Consider the following 17,142-nt stretch of genomic DNA (forward strand, 5'->3'; position numbering starts at 1 on the left):
GTTTGATTACACAAGTAATATACCTAACTTCAAATAAATTTTATAACTTCTTGCAACTTCAATCCCCTATGCCCGTCGTTGATTCTAAAATGCTTAACAACTTACAAAAGTTTATAAACTTCTACTATTACAATTTAAATGAGTCCCAAAATGGCTATTTGTGCACTTGACCCGATTCAAGGCCCAGCCCACACTTACCTCTTAAAGCTCGAAGACTCCTTAGTTTGCAAGAAAAAATCACTTTAACTTTCCTAATCAAACATGACTCAAGGTATGCAATATGCTCTTCATTTCTGTTCTGTATTTTGACTTGGTTGTTATAATTTCTTAGTGCATGTATGCTTGTTGTGTAATCTTAAGGATGTAAAATGTAGTTAAGAGTCTATGCTTCATTTTTTCACTCTAGTTCTTTACTATGATGAACTGGAAATTTTACTGTTCCGATATGAACTTTGATTCCCAATTTTATGACTTGTTTCTGTCAAAAAGCTCAATTTTACTTTTATTAAAGTAAAGGAACACACTGAGAAGATTAGGGTTTCAAACATCTGCATAGTGTCGTTCATTTTGTGCACAGTAGGACAACTATGAGGTTGAAAAAATGCTACGTTATTTCTTACTTATCTGTTTAAGTTTTTGGGTAGAGTTACTGGATACCTGTGTTGGTGGGAGGTACTATGTATCCTGTGGAATAGTTGATGTGCATGTAGGATGGCTCGGACACCACTGTCGTTAAAAAAACCACCACTATTTTGATTTGTTTCTCCAAATTCTTCTAACAGATGGAGAAAGAGTTGCTGTTGAAGGAGATAGAGAAGATAGAATCAGTGATTTACCAAGAAATGTTATAGATCGTATCCTTGAGCTCTTACCGGTTCAAGACGCAGCAAGAACTAGTATTTTGTCCAGAAAGTGGCGATATATTTGGGCCATGCTTCCAAGTTTAGTGCTGGATTTCCTCTTCTGTTGGAGGTCCAACTTCAAAGAAGCAGTAGACAATATTCTGTTAATGCATATGGGGGACATTGTGAAGTTTGTTCTTGAGGTTCTTGATCTTGGCGCTGGGAGAGCATGTTTCTCTTCATATGACAAATCTGGAGTTATAGATAGATGGGTGCTTTATGTAACCAGAAATGGTGTCAAGGAGCTAACTCTTTGGATGTCAGATGATAATACCTACAGACTGCCTTCTTCTATATTTAATTGTTTAACCCTGACACAATTAAAGCTCTTCAACTGTGTCTTCAAACCACCTAATTCTTTGGTTGGTTTTTCAGAATCTTATCACCCTTGATCTGTCTAAGATAACCTTTGTGCCAACCACATCGTTTTGTGTTATCAAGGCCCCCCTTGTTGCCAGTTTGACCTTGATGGGGTGTCATGGTACTGAATACCTAAACATTGTTTCACCAGGGCTGGAGTCCTTGCACGTTAGTAACATTCAGTGGAAGTGCTATATCTTGCTAAATTGTTTTATAAATTGCAAGAATTTGACAGTGTTAGTGTTAAAACTTGATGTGACGGAGTGGTTAACAATCCAAAACCTAATGAAAAATCAACTTTGGAGAAGCTTCTTGTCAGCTTGCCTGCACTTGAGGTACTCTGTTTGGATTCTTATTTTGTTGAGGTAAGATATTGATTACTTGTTTCACTTAAATATCTCGTAGTGATGGTAATATATATGATTGTAATCAATGTATTTGCTCCAAAGTTTTTGAGTGCAGACGTAGTTCCATCAAATGGTCCTCCTTTTATGCTCAACTGCTTGTGGCATCTATTGTTAAATCTAGACCTCGGCAAAATGGGTCTGATTTGTTACGTTCTACAGTTGATTAAGAATTCCCCCAATTTGAGTAAGCTTGAGATTCAGGTAAGTAATGGAAAATTATGTTGTCTTGATCTGGTTCACGTTTGCACTTCATATTTGTGAACATCAGAATCATAAATGACTTGTTATTTCTTTATACCATTTTTTAGGTTGATGGTACTAGCGACGATGCCGAAACAGTTATGAAGTATCTGGACATGCCATCCTGCTTGGAACGACCACTCAACAACCTTGAGCATGTGGCCATCAATTTTTTTAAGAGTTCAAAAGCAGAACTGCTTTTTGTAAAGCTATTGCTTTCTTCCACTCCATCTCTGCTAAGTATGTGCATTCGTCAGTGGGCAGACATAGACGTTGATATTGCCTTAGAATTGATGCGTTTTCGCAGAGCTTCTCCCAGGGCAGAGTTATTCTATTCTCAACAAAAGAATTGATGTTCTGCCAAAATTGTTTTCAAAAAAAAAAAAAAAGAGAAAAAAAAAAAAAGAATCGATGTTAACTCAGTGTATGTGATTTCAGTGTAGGTGGGCAGATTAATGTTTATCTGTTGTTGATTAGTTTTGTTAAACAAGGGATGAATTGGCAAATTTTGTTAATATTTGGCGTTCCCTTATTTTAACTTATGTTTTTCACTAGATGTTTTTGAATTGCAGTCTGCGTCGATGTGTTTGATATGATTAGCAGTCTTTAGATATATTGCTCTGTATTCTACTTCTGATTGAGAAATAGCATTATCTAATGCTTTAGCAGAAAAGAGTTGTTTTGTTCACAGCATTGTATATATTTGCCATTTAAGATTCTTGTCACTGTTATACAGATTGTTGTGGTGTACAACATACCTGCTAGTAGTCTAATCTTCTCTTTGTACCATGTCGACCCTATTTATTTAGCACTTCCCCTGTATCAAAGGTTAATTTGATCAAATTTTCCACCTAAATCAGACTAGAATTTATTTTCTCTAATCTGGGCCAAGTAATTGTCGAAACAGTATACAGTTTGCTGGTACTAGGGGGCTGTGGAAGAGGTAGCTGACGCCTCTCTAACAGCTTAAACTGATTAACTCTGTTTTTATTTTGGCTAGAAGATCGATTTGGGATATTGGCTTGAGATGAGTTTAAGTGGAGTAACATGGTCAGTGAGTATTCATCTAGCCGATCTCAATTTATTTGAGACTCAGGTATAGTTATTATTATTGTGAACTTTCTTCATTTTCAAGAACTAGTCTTGATGCATTTCCTTCAAGACAACACCTTTGATGCCCCAAATGTTTCATGTGTTTATTTTAGGGATTTCAACTTTTGTAAGATACTCGATTCATTTACCTAGATAGGCCAAACGAGTATTACTCAGTATGCTTGTATTCTTGCCCTAGAAGCAGATTGGTACAAATTCTGTAGACTACACATGTTGAAGCTAAATATGTTGCTATGATCATTCAAAAAGCAGCATTTTTTTGGAGGATCAGATGGGGTGCGACAACTTCTTTTAAGGATCCGAGCGACATAGCCTATTGATAATTAAATAAAACTAAATGAATAAATGGGATAATCACCAAGAAAATCCAAACGCAAGCCAGAAAAGAAGAACAATCGTCAAATTGATAAAGCCTCTAATGCTTGCATTAGAGTAGGCTGTCTACATCACATCTTCTTGGGGTGCGGCTCTTCTCCGGACCCCGCTAACGCAGGATGCTTTGTGCACCGGACTGGGGAGGGTAGAGTGTACGCGGACCTTACTCCTACCTTGGAAGGTAGAGAGGTTGTTTCTGAAAGACCTTCGGCTCAAGAAAAAGTAGGGCAAAAGGTCAGATAAGAATTGACGAAAGTAAAGAAGCCATAGCACAATACTATAAATAAGCATCGTGAAGAAAAGTAACAATAACTGCAGGAAGATAAGAATTGACGAAAGTAAAGAAGTCATAGCACAATACTATAAATAAGCATTGTGAAGAAAAGTAACAATAACTGCAGCAAGCTAATACGATAAACGAAATACAAGAGATAGCAATAGTGGCAGAGACTCGAAGGGCAGGAAACTAAACATAATACTACGCCTACTAGTATGAAAGGATACACGAGACAACGCTCTACTACCTACTAACCTTCTACCCTAATTCGGTTCCTCCACAATCTCCTATTTAAGATTATGTCCTTGGTGAGTTGCAACTGCTCCATGTCCTGTCTAATCACTTCTCCCCAATACTTCTTCAGCCTATCTCTACTTCTCGTGAAACAATCCATAGCCAACCTCTCACACCTCCGCACTGGGGCCTCCGTGCATCTCCTCTGTACATGTCTAAACCATCTCGCCCTCGCTTCTCGCATCTTGTCCTCACCGGCCACTCACCTTTTCCCGGATAACTTTATTTCTAATCCTATCGGTCCTAATATGCCACACATCCATCGCAACATCCTCATTTTCGTAACCTTCATCTTCTGAACGTAAGCTTTCTTGACCGCCCAACATTCCGCCTAATACAACATAGTAGGTCTAACATCACTCTGTAGAACTTGTCTTTAAGTTTTGGTGGCACTTTCTTATCACACAAAACTCTGAAGGCGAGCTTCCATTTAATCCATCCTGCCTCAATACGATATGTGACATCATCGTCAATCTCCCAATTTTCTTGCATAATGGATCTAAGATATCTAAAACTTCCTCGCTTTGGGATGCCCTGTGCCTCAAGCCTCACTCCCACGCCCGCCTCACGCTCTACATCATTGAACTTGCACTCCAAGTATTCCGTCTTGATTCTGCTCAATCTAAACCCTTTGGACTCCAGAATCTGTCTCTAAACCTCCAACTTAGAATTAACTCTGTTGCGGGTCTCTTCGATCAAAACAATGTCATCCGCAAATAGGAGTAACATTTAATTTGATTTGATTTAAAACTAACAATTTACAAGATCCAATGAAACCGACAATTATATATATGTAATTCATAATTTTATATGTTTCACCAAATGGTTCAAGTGCGCACAATTTTGAGAATCTTTTTTTTTTTCCGCTAGCTGCTTTTAAAACTTCGAAGTTCCTAGCGATGAATGTCTAAAGAGGTACTCTTATGGTATGATTGAGTTTCTCCTTCTTTTATGGCTTTTGAAGAACTACACATATTTTGCCTTAATTGTTGCTTTTAAGTAGTTTGATTTTACAATTTATGGTGTATTATGTTAGGTTTTGTCCTGAATTTTTTCTCTTATTTGGATTCTACCATAATTGTGTTTTACTTCAAAAAAGTTTCTTGGTAGAAAAGGACTCTAAATTATCTATCCTTTTTTTGGAGGAGAAGTTTTAGACTTCTATAAATAGAAGATATTTTCTTCTCATTCAATACACACAATAGCATCCACAATGTAGTCGTTTAGAGAGTTTTGTTGAGATGGAGATTTTTCTCCCAATAGATTTTATGTTTTCCTATTAGTTTTTCATATGTAAAGCAATTGATCAAACTATATTAGAATATTATGTCTCTTTTAGTATGTTTTTCTTTTATCGTCTGATTTATCGCCGTTCAAGATTTACAATTGTTAGCTTCCGCATGACGCCCAATTATTTCGATCCCAACATATTAAGTTTTGTTTGGAAAAAAAAATAGTATTTGAAGTTTGAAGTTAAATAATTGTGTTTTAAATTTGAAGCCATTGTTGTCTTGAAGAAATGCATTTTTTTGCGCGGATTGTCCTTCTTTTGGGGTGATCTTTAAATTTTATCCCTCATATTTGTGGTCTTTAAATTTTGACCCTCATATTTGTGGTCTTTAAGTTTTGTCCTTCGCTTGAAAAGGTGAGCGAATACCCGAGGTTCTGGGTTCGAACCCCCGCTCAGGCATAAAATAAAAAAATAATTTCGCAAGGCAAGGGGGGAGAGGCGTGTATACGGATCGGCATGTTTCCTCAAGGAAAAACTAAAGTTATCTAGATTCGGCATGACTAAAAGTACGCCTCATAAGGCGAACTTTTCCTTAAGGCATAGTTTAATATGCCTTATGGGGCGACTTTTAGTTAAGGCATAACGAAAGTATGTCCCATAAGGCAGAACTTTTCCTTAAGGCATAGACTGTCTTATAAGGCAAACTTTTAGTTATGCCTTAAGGAAAAGTTCCGCCTTATGAGACATACTTTTAGTTATGTCTTGTGGGCATAACTAAAAGTGTGTGCCTAGCGCGAAACTTTAATAAGGCATAACTAAAAGTTTGCCTTGAAAAGTAAAATAAAATAAAATATATGCTCAAGGCAAAGTTTGCCGGAGGGAGTGAAATTCAAACTTTGCTTTGTGAATTTGTTTTAAATTTTTGAGCGGGGGTTTGAACACGGAACATGGGTTTTAATGAAGGACAAAACTTAAAGAGAAAATGATTTGAGGGCAAAATTTAAAGACCACCCCAAAAGAAGGGCAATTCGCAGAATTGCGTACGAACAAAAGGTTTCTATTGGGTTCGGTTTAACTCAGATTAGTCTTCTTATTTATGGACTAATAAATTAGCGCCACTTATTTAATTAAATTCACATGTGTACCATCTCATAATTCTATTAAAAAGAAGGGCATATTTAACCCGAAAATTAATGTTAAGGGCAATTGAAGTTTAAAAGGTGGAAGGAGGGATATTTTTAACCCAAAAAATAACATTAAGGGCAATTGTGGTCCTATAGGTGAATTGAGCAAAAAATATAAGACATTTCCAATACGTTAATGACATTTTGACCCTTTTTCGAAGAAGAATTAGCTATAAGCAAGGGGGAAACCATAGCTTAAAGTAACGGGTCCAGCAAACCCTAAATTTATCTTACAATTTTAATTAATATTTATAAATAATTTATTTAAAATCTAGTAAGCAAAAAAGATTGTGGTATCTCCGTCTCTTACTATAAGTAAATATTTTTAAAATATGAAATTTGTAATCATGAAAATATGATAAGTTACCTACTAAAATAGGTAAAAATGAATCAATGGTGTAAGAATTCCTTACACTAACCATTTGTACATATGTTAAACTCTAATTTAAAACATAATATCCCCTCAATTCATGCGGCCTTTGTTTGACTGCAGTACTTAAGAATTAAATAATTATTTTTGAAACATATGGTTTAGGACAAGTTTTCTAGACATTTGTATTGCTTTAAATCATCTCAAAAATAAAATGAAAAATTTAAAATTGAAATATTTCTGAATAAGAAGTATATTTTTCTATAGGAAAAACTAAAAAGAAAAGTGTTTTCACGTAAATTTAACGGAGAAAATATTTACTTTTTAAACTAAATAAAAGGTTTATTTTACTATTATACCACTTAACTTGTTAATCTTATTTAGTACTCCCTCCATCCCATAATAAGTGTCACTTTAGCCAAAAACACGCATATTAAGAAATCAATAAATATAATGTGAAGTTTATCAAATTATCCCTATATAATAAAAATAAATTACTTTCACCTTTTGGTTAGAACATGCACAAGAAGTAATCCTTTTGACATTGGAAATTCAACAATAACAAGTTATTATGTGGCTTTTCTAATCATCATTTAGATGTTACTTTATTATCTAAGGGTAGAATTGAAAAAAACTAATCTATTTATGTCTTGATTTCCTAACGTGACACTTATTATGGGATAAAAAAATTTGATTAACATGACACTTATTATGGGACGGACGGAGTAACACTTAAGCCCACTTCTTTTCACTGAGAGCTAAAGAGCCTATTTTTAGCTCAAAAAATCAAATTCCACACATTGCAGAAAGAGATAGAAATAAATCAAGAACAGAAAGCCGCTTTGTTGATCAACATGACTCAAAGTATGTATTTCTCTCTTTTCCCTTATATTTTTCTTCATTTTCGATTATAAATTTTAAGCCCTAAGAAATAATTCATTCCCAATTTTGTTTCTGTCTTGGTTGTTATAGTTTTTACTTTTTAGTGGATCTATGGTTGGAATTGTAAGATAATATGTAGCAAGATTCTTTTTAAGGTTATTTCCAGCATTTGAAGATACTTTAGGATGTAAGTGTAAATACCATTTTTTATTTTGAGTAGAAGCACCTTTTGTATGTTCATTTTACGTTTTTACTGTATATTCCGTTAGTTTTTGGTTGAACATAAATAATTGTGATATTTGGAAGAAAAAAAAAAGTTGAAAAAGGGTATTTGGAAGCTGAAGTTGTGTTTGGACATGCATTTAACTTGAAAAAAGTAGAAGTTTTGTGAGTGAAAAAAATTCACTTGAAAAACTTTTCACAAACTTTAAACTCAGCTTCCAAAATAATTTCAAAAAAATCAGTACAATATATAACCAAACCAAATGCTGTTTTGAATTCTTTTTTTCGAAAAAGAGGAAAAAAGTTCATGTCCGAACGGGCCCCAAGTGTTTGAAGCGGACCAAAAATATTCACTTTCTTAAGTTAAGCAGTATGCATTAAGGATCAAAAAGTGGGTGTTATGCTACTGATCGTGTTTTAACCCACCAAATCTCAACTGTGGAAGGCAAGGAGCTCAAACCCCAGCCCCACCAGCAGGTGCAGAGCTAGGTAGGCTCCAGGAGTTCCCTCGGCGAAAAATTACACTGTATATATAGTAGATGTTGAACCCTTTAACTTCTTCGTGTATTTACTTATTCATATTTTTGAACTCCTAGGTGTATATCCTGGCTCCGGCCACTGCCACCGGCCATCACTATACTTAAGGGATTATTGTGATTTTTTAAATCTAATTTCTTTTAACAGATGGAAAAAGAGTTGTTGTTGAAGGGCATAGAGAAGATAGAATCGGTGGTTTACCAAGAAATGTTATAGATCATATCCTTGAGCTCTTACCGGTTCAAGACGCAACAAGAACTAGCATTTTGTCCCGAAACTAGAGATATATTTGGGCCATACTTCCACATTTGGTTCTGGATCACGACTTCTGTTGTGAGTTAACAGAGTCCCAATCCAACTTCAAAGAAGCAGTAGATGGTATTCTGTTACTGCATATGGGAGACATAATGAAGTTTGTTCTTGACGCTAGTGGAGCATGTTTTGTAGAGAAATATAGCAGAAGAAAAGTAAATCGGAGAAACCTTCTGCTAGCCCAAGATCGTTACTAAGATTGGAAGATTCAACTAAAGAAGAGGAAGCTTTGGAAAGGAGAAGAAAATTTTAGATAGGAGAACTTGGTTATGGAAGAAAGGCTTTCTTGAATTACTTGAATGACTTGGTCACAAATGATCAAGTCATCCTATTTATACTTGCCTAAGGATGGTTCTAGACATTCTTCTAGATACATCTATAAGAAAAATCTAGCAAACCTTATCTTCTTTGCAATGCTACGGACTATCTGAAAATCTCTTGAAGATATTTATCCGAATCTTATACTAGGCTATTCTAGAATCATTACTAAATATCTAGGATTTTTGTAGTTCCAAAAAAATCTACTTTATAATTTCACACTCCCTTAAAGTGAATTTTTGGAACTAGACCAAGCTTGTCGCGAAAGAACTCGAATGAAGCTTTAGGAAGTGACTTGGTGAAGATATCTTGCAATATTCTCGACTTCGCACTTCCAAAAGTATTTATAGTTCCATCAAGAACTTTTCTCGATGAAATGATGTTCCTTTCAATGTGCTTAGTTCTTGCATGGAATACAAGATTGTTTGCAAGCTTGATGGCACTTTGATTGTCTTCGAAAATACGAGTTGGCTTTGACATAGACAAATGCAAATCTTGACAAGTCTTTGGAGCCATACACGTTCTTTTTAGAGTTGTTGCTTTATATTCGCCTCCGTAGTTGATAAAGCGAGTCTTGCTTAACTGCCAAGAAACACTTGTTCCACACAAAGAAAAATATAACTGACGTAGATTTTCGATCATCCGGATCACCACCAAAATCGGCGTCGGTATATCCAATTAATACCAAATCATTCTTTTGGAAGAGTAGGCCCATATTTGATGTTGAGTTGATGTATTTGAGAATCCTCTTTGCTTAAATCCAAATGAGGCTTTCTTGGTGATTGCATAAATGCGACATATCAACGAGAAAAAGCAATATACGGCCTTGTAATAGTCAAATACAAAAGACTTCCAACAAGAGCTCGAAAAGGCTTGGGATGCAGAAGTGAGCCTTCTTCACGCCTTAACCTCGTCTTAGTCTCGAGAGGAGTAGAGCACTTTTTGCTTTGTTTTATCGTGCAAACGTCTACGAAGCTTCTTGGCATACCCTTCTTGGGTAACAAAGATCCCTTTACTCGTGTTTGTCACCTCTAAGCCAAGAAAATGAGCTCTCCCGAACTTTTGATATCAAATCTTACCAAGCTCTCTTCGAACAAACTTCATCATCATTGTTTCTGTTATTATCATGTCATCCACATATGCAACATACATGCAAGTCTCCATGTTTCTTAACAAACAAGCTAGGATCGAATGTGATGCGGCATATTCGCAAAAAAATGTAGATATTGTGCAATTTTTCCATACCATGCTCGTGGAGCTGCTTGAGTCCATAAAGTGCTTTCTTAAGCTTGCGGACATAATCGGGATATAAGTTAGAGACATACCGGGTGGTTGATCCGTATAGATATCTTTGTCAAGTTCCCCGTACAAAAAGGCATTCTTGCGTCAAGTTGCCATAATTTCCAACCGTACGATCTTTGCCATGGCTAATACAACTCGGCGAGATCATCTTAGCCACCTTTGAAGGTTTCTTCATAGTCTTCACCATACTTTTGAGAAAATCCTCGAGAGACCAGCCTTGCTTTATATCATTTATCTTTGCCATCCTTTCTTCTTTTAATTTTGTAAACCCGTTTTGCAAGATATGGGTTGTACGTCTTTGGGCTTTAGTCAAGGCTCCAAGTTTGATTTTTCATTAAAGCCTCCATTTCATCGTTCATAGCAAGCTCCCACTCTTTGACTCCTTTAGCCTTTTCAAATGAGGAAGGTTCTTCATCGTCGATTGGTCCCAAAAAAGCAAGAATATGTACTAACAAAATTTTCATCTCTGAAATGGAGTGGCTTAACAATAGTTCTTCTTGGTCTTTGTGAATCACGTGAATTATCTTCTTGTTGAGCTTCGTATTGTTGAGTTCCGGGCTCCTTTCTCACAGCTTTAGCATGTTGTACTATCGAGGAAACACATGTGATGGGTAAGCTTGGAACTTCGTAGATTCAAGATTTTAAAACCTCTCCTTCGAAGAGTTCGCTCCATAAAACGAGGAGACTTCATCAAATACGACATCACGAGAAACAATGAAGCGATGAGTTTTCGGGTCCATGCACTTCCAACCCTTTTTCCTTTCGTCATATCCAACAAAGATGCATTTCCTTGCCTTGGCGTCAACTTGCTTCGTTGAGAATCCGGGATATGAACATAACAAATAGAGCCAAAAACTCTTAGGTGTTTGATCTAGGCTTTTCTCAAACATTAATTCATAGGGTGACTTCGTGTTGTTTGGAGAAAGCGGCGTCTGTTGATCACATATGTTGCACATTTCATACCTTGACCCATAAGGCTCCAGGTAAATTTTTTGCATGAAGCCGACTTTTACATGTCTCGATTAAGAGTCGAATCTTTCTTTTGCCACTCCATTTTGTTGTGCTGTATCGGCGCGGTGAGTTCTCTTTTAATACCATGCTACGACAAAAAAAGAGAGAAATTCTTGAAGTGAACTACCCATTATCGATCATGCAACCGCCTTATGCAGGAACCGAGCTCGCTTTCAACCGTTTCTTTGAACTCGTAAACTTCTTTGAAAACTTCGACTTATGCCACAAAGTAAACCAGTGAATCTAGTAAAATCATCACCGAGAATTAACATATAAGAATAGCGGAGAATGAAGGAGTTCTTGTTGGCCCATCAAATTTTGTGAATTAGTTCTAGAGGAGCCTTTGCATCTTGACAAGGATCTATCAAACGGAAGACGATGTGCCTTTCCGTATTGACATCCTTTACAAATCTCTCTCACCAAAGTTGCTTAAGTTTGGTAATCCTTTTACTAGATTGAATTTCACCATAGCTTTTAATTTATCCATGCTAAGATGCCCAAGTCTAGCATGCCACGGATATGTATTATCATTGCTACTCATCTTCTCGATATATGAATTAGAGTGCGGATAAGACATATAAATCATTAACTCTCTTACAGTATGAATGATATACGCCTTGAGTTCTTTGATATTTTGAAGGAACTTCACGTCGTATGGGCCAAATAATAGATAACTTCCAGCGTCTACGGCATTTGCAATCGAAAATAGATTTTTCCTCATACGGAACATGAAAGACAACTTGTTGAGAGTGATAGAGTCCTCGCTTCTCGTTGATGACAACGAGCCTTCCTTCTCACGATGATGAGCGGGTTATCTTTATTACAATGACATCGACCATTGTACTTTCGGAAGTTGGAAAATTTAGATTAATCCCGGTGAGATGGTGCCACATCACGAATCCACAATCTAGTCTTTTTCAAAATTGATGGAAGCCATGGCATCTCTTGCTCGAGTCTCGGCCCTACAAAGCACTTTCCCGTCTTAACTTCTTGACAACTTTCTCGGTTTGAGCCATATTACTCTCTTTGACTCGGCAATATCTTTTTATGTGTCTATTTTGCCGCACCGATAGCATTTGGGAGGCTTCACCGTGATTGTTAGAAGACTCTTCCTTCTCTTCTTTTGGCGAGCTTGAATCACTTTGGAGCGAGAGTGTAGCCTATCTCTTTGCTTTTCCTTTAAAGTTCCTCTTATAATTTATAAGAGCATTTCCTTCACCTTCTTTGAGATACACTTTTGTTGTTTGGCTAATAACTCTGTGACGATAACAAATTCTCAAAATTCCTCGAGGATGGTTGTTGAGCCCATCCTTGAATTGATGTAACAAAAGGAATATATTCGACTTGAACCACGAATGATAATTCTTCTCATTCGTGCTTGAAATAGCCTCGTCGGATTTAATAGAGATATTTCATAACATAAGTTTTTAATCTTCAAGAAGTACTCGCGATAGAAAGATTACCTTGAATGGTGTTGGCCAATTCGTTCTCCAAAATCATGCCAGCGAGCTTAAATCCTTGTTGAACAAACGATCAAGGTCCTCATATTTCATGAGTGATTTACACCTTATAATATGATCAAATAAAATAGGAGAGATGGACCTCTTCGGTATGAACTCGCCTTGGCATTAATGCGCTTCCACTTTACGTGCGTCATTATTTTCCGGTGCATCGGCGGGAGGATTTGTGTTACTCCCGTTGACAACTTTAAATCCTCGCCTTGACAGATGGGACTTAGTCTTCCATACCTTGTAGTTGGGTGGTTCAATAATTCCATCCCGATCCATTAGCACGACCACACACGTCCGTTTAGAAAAAAACAATTGAATCGACCCTAACCCGATCTTGAAAATATATCCGAAGCCAACGTATATGGCTATGGCTGCGATACCATGTAGAGAAATATAGCAGAAGAAAAGTAAATCGGAGAAACCTTCGCATTGCCGAAGATCGTTACTAAGATTGGAAGATTGACTAAAGAAGAAGGAAGCTTTGGAAAGGAGAAAGAAAATTTTAGATAGGAGAACTTGGTTATGGAAGAAAGGCTTTCTTGAATTACTTGAATGACTTGGTTACAAATGATCAAGTCACTCACATTTATCTTTGCCTAAGGATGGTTCTAGACATTCTTCTAGATACATCTATAAGAAAAATCTAGCAAACCTTATCTTCTTGCAATGCTCTAGACTATCTAGAAATCTCTTCAAGATATTTATCAAGATACTATACTAGGCTATTTTAGAATCATTACTAAATATCTAGGATTTTTTGTAGTTCCAAAAAATCTACTTTATAATTTCACATGTTTGTCTTCATATGCAGTTATTGATAGATGGGTGCTTTATGTAACTAGAAATGGTGTGAAGGAGCTAATTCTCCACATTTCAGATTATGATACTTATAAACTGCCTTCTTCTATCTTTATTTGTTCAACCTTGAGACATTTGAACCTCTCCGACTCTGTCTTCGAACCACCCATATCTTTTCTTGGCTTTCAGAATCTTATCACCCTAAGTCTGTCATTTTCAACCTTTATGCCAACCACGTCGTTTTGTGTCATCAAGCACGCACACCCCCCCCCCCCCCCACCCCCGGTCTTGCCAGTTTGACCGTGGACTCGTGTTATGGAACTCAATACTCACCAGGGCTGGAGTCCTTGTACGTTAGTAACAGTCACTGCTATCCCTTGCTTAATTGTTTCATAAATTGCAAGAGTTTGAGAGTGTTAAAACTTGAATTTGACGACGAGGTTAATAATCCAAAACCTAATGAAAAATCAAACTTTGGAGAAGCTTCTTGTTAGCTTGCCTGAACTTGAGTTACTCGATTTGGATTCTTACTTTGTTGAGGTAAGATAATGACTACTTGCTTCACTTGAATTTCTTATAGTGATGGTAATTTAATGTGATTCTAATTATTGTATTTGCTCCAAAGCTTTTGAGTGTAGACGTTGTTCCGTATGGGCTTCCTGTTACGCTCAACTGCTTGTGGCATCTATTGTTAGATGTAGACTTCTTGGACATGGGTCCGATTTCTTCCGCTCTACAATTGATTAAGAATTCACCCAATTTGAGTAAACTTGAGATTTCGGTAAGTAATTGAAAATTATGTGGTCTTGCACTTGATATGTGTATGATCTGGTTCACTTTTGCACCTAATATTCGTGAACATGAGAATCTAAAATGACCTAGTATTTCTTTATACCATTATTAGGTCCGTGCTACAGCCGACGATGCGGAAGCAGTTTGCAAGTATCTGGACACGCCATCCTGCTTGGAACGACCACTTGACAAGCTCAAGCAAGTGACCATCAAGTTTTTTAGGGGTTCAAAAGGTGAACTGCTTTTTGTAAAGCTATTGCTTTCTCGCACTCCATCTCTGCTAAGTATGTACATTCATCAGTGTAAAGACACTGATATTGCCTTAGAATTGAACTGTTTTCCCAGAGCTTCTCCCAGGGCAGAGCTATTCTATTCTCAACACTAGGATGTGGATGTTGATCTGTGATTGTGGGAAGATTGATGTTTATTTGTTGTCAATTAGTTTTGTTAAACAAGGGATGATTTGGCAAATTTTGTTAAAATTTGGCGTTCCCTTAATTAATATGTTCTTCACTAGATGTGTTGGAAGCTCAGTCTGTGTCGGCGTGTTCGATATGATTAACAGTCTTTTGCTATATTGCTCTGTATTCTACTTCTTGATTAAAGCTGCACTGGCTATTGAGAAATAGTTCATTTGATGGTTTAGCATAAAGTGTTATTTTGTTCAGAGCAATTTATATATTTCCTGTTAAGAGTTTTGTGACTGTTATTCAGATTGTTTTTTTTTTTTTTTGGTAACACTGTAAATATTACCATTGACTAAACAAAAAAACAGAATTACAACCTAAAGAGCACCTAAAATCACCCCCACTTGGTAGTGACCTTAAGCCTCCAGCAAACTAGTTACACAAGTATTCTATGCATAATTCCTCTACATCTATGTAGTTTCTTATACTAGGTAAAGTTAATCTATCAACTATTTCCTTCTTTATCTGTGTTACTGCTCCCTCTGTATGTACATGTGAGCCTTTCAAAAAATTTCCCATCCCGAGCCATCCAAGTATAGTAAATCATGGCCCCTCCAAACATCAGCAACAACTTCCTTCTTCATTTGCTTACAATGCTTCCTTTTTATACTGGCAAAAACTTGCTTAACAGTGTCATGCTGCAGTTGAATGCCAACCCATTGTAATAAAGCCTCCCTAATAGTCTTGAACCAAACACACTCCGCAAACAAGTGTTGTGAAGTCTCCAAAGTAGCAGAATTACACAAGCAGCAGTTTAAATCATCCTCTGGAATGTGCAACTTTAGCAATCTTTCTTTTGTGAGCAATCTTCCTTTAACAGGAAACCACACAATAATCCTATGTTTAGGTTGTGCAACACTGCTCCAAATCAGTTCAGCAGCATCCATCTTCCTTAAAGCCCCAACAATTGCCAAATGACTCCTAGTAATAGAGTACTTCCCTGCAGGTGTTAACGTATATCTCCCTTGTGCATACCATGCTTTCATGCCATCTTTTAGAGAATTGAGCTTTTTCCAATACCAGCTACAATCCTTTGGTGGCTTATTCAGATTGTTGTGGTCTAATTTCCTTGAGTTTTTTAACAGGGAAGGCTAGGGGGTTGTGGGAAACATATGAGACCAGATTGTTGTGTTCCTTTTGTTAATGTGTTCAATAATATACAAATCCAGTTGCCAATGCTGTAAACGATTCTCTTTTTTTTTTTTTTTTTTTGCGTGGATTGTCCTTCATTTGGGGTGGTCTTTAATTTTTGCCCTTCAAATTGGTGGTCTTTAATTTTTGCCCTTCGCGGTAAAAAAAAGAAGGAATTTTCGCAATGCAGAATTTTGCGAAATTTTGCCCATTGAAGGCAAAACTCGGCAGAGTTTTGAAGGCAAAACTGCCTTGCGAATCCAAACTCTACCTTGCGAATTTTTTTAAAATTTTTGACTGAGCGGGGATTCGAACCCGAAACCAAAATTTTTTTAGCGAAGGACAAAAATTAAAGACCACCTCCAGCTAAGGACAATCCTGCAAATTGCCCAAGGATTCTTGAGCCAATAGCCACATTGGTTTGGGCTACTATGTGGCCCAACATTTAGCCTTGCCACTATTTAGAGTTTATCGTAATTTTTAAAAGTTGTGCAAATATAACCTTGAGGACAAACAGAATATTAGTTTGTCTTCTAATGTTACAAAATTTTAGAGTGCGGTCTACATTTTTTCATAAAATTCTGAGTTTGCTTAAAGGGTCTTTAGACTGTGGTCTAAAGATTCATCAGTTGTAAGAGAAATAAAAAGAGGTCATTCAGTAAATAGTTGTTCCAAAAAGAGATAACCGGTGAAAATTTCTGGGTAATTCCTAGTTTCCTTGCCATGTCCCAAAGGCAGATCTGACTCATAAACTTTCTTTCCCCTCTTGAGTGGAACTTCATTTAAAACTTAACGCATTAATTTTCATTTTCATGCAGAGGTTGCAGGATCCAAAATAGTTTATATTGATTGACGTGTTTTTTTTTTCCCCCTTTCTAATGTAAACCAAGTTTAAAGGTTTATCCACATATAGTGTAAAACAGATGTTACTTTTGCGTATGATCATTGAATTTTATCCAATTATTATTCGTAGATTATTCCGACAAATATTAGAATTGGGCAGCTCACCCTTGTCAGATCATGGCCCTTTGTCCCGGTAATTATAGCTTGTGTGTTGCCTAATGGAGGAACTGCATCGTAAAAACTGAGATTCAATTGTAAGATAT

At 36.6% G+C, this 17,142-nt stretch overlaps 2 pseudogenes; both read left to right on the forward strand.

Moving 5' to 3' along the window:
• Window positions 1-117: 117 nt before the first annotated feature.
• Window positions 118-2,441, forward strand: LOC132058938 (F-box/FBD/LRR-repeat protein At1g13570-like; annotated as a pseudogene).
• A 5,048-nt stretch (window positions 2,442-7,489) lies between these two features.
• LOC132058940 (F-box/FBD/LRR-repeat protein At1g13570-like) lies at window positions 7,490-15,115 on the forward strand (annotated as a pseudogene).
• The last annotated feature ends 2,027 nt before the right edge of the window (window positions 15,116-17,142 follow it).

This window comes from Lycium ferocissimum, chromosome 6 (genome assembly GCF_029784015.1).
Source record: "Lycium ferocissimum isolate CSIRO_LF1 chromosome 6, AGI_CSIRO_Lferr_CH_V1, whole genome shotgun sequence".
Taxonomy (NCBI): domain Eukaryota; kingdom Viridiplantae; phylum Streptophyta; class Magnoliopsida; order Solanales; family Solanaceae; genus Lycium; species Lycium ferocissimum.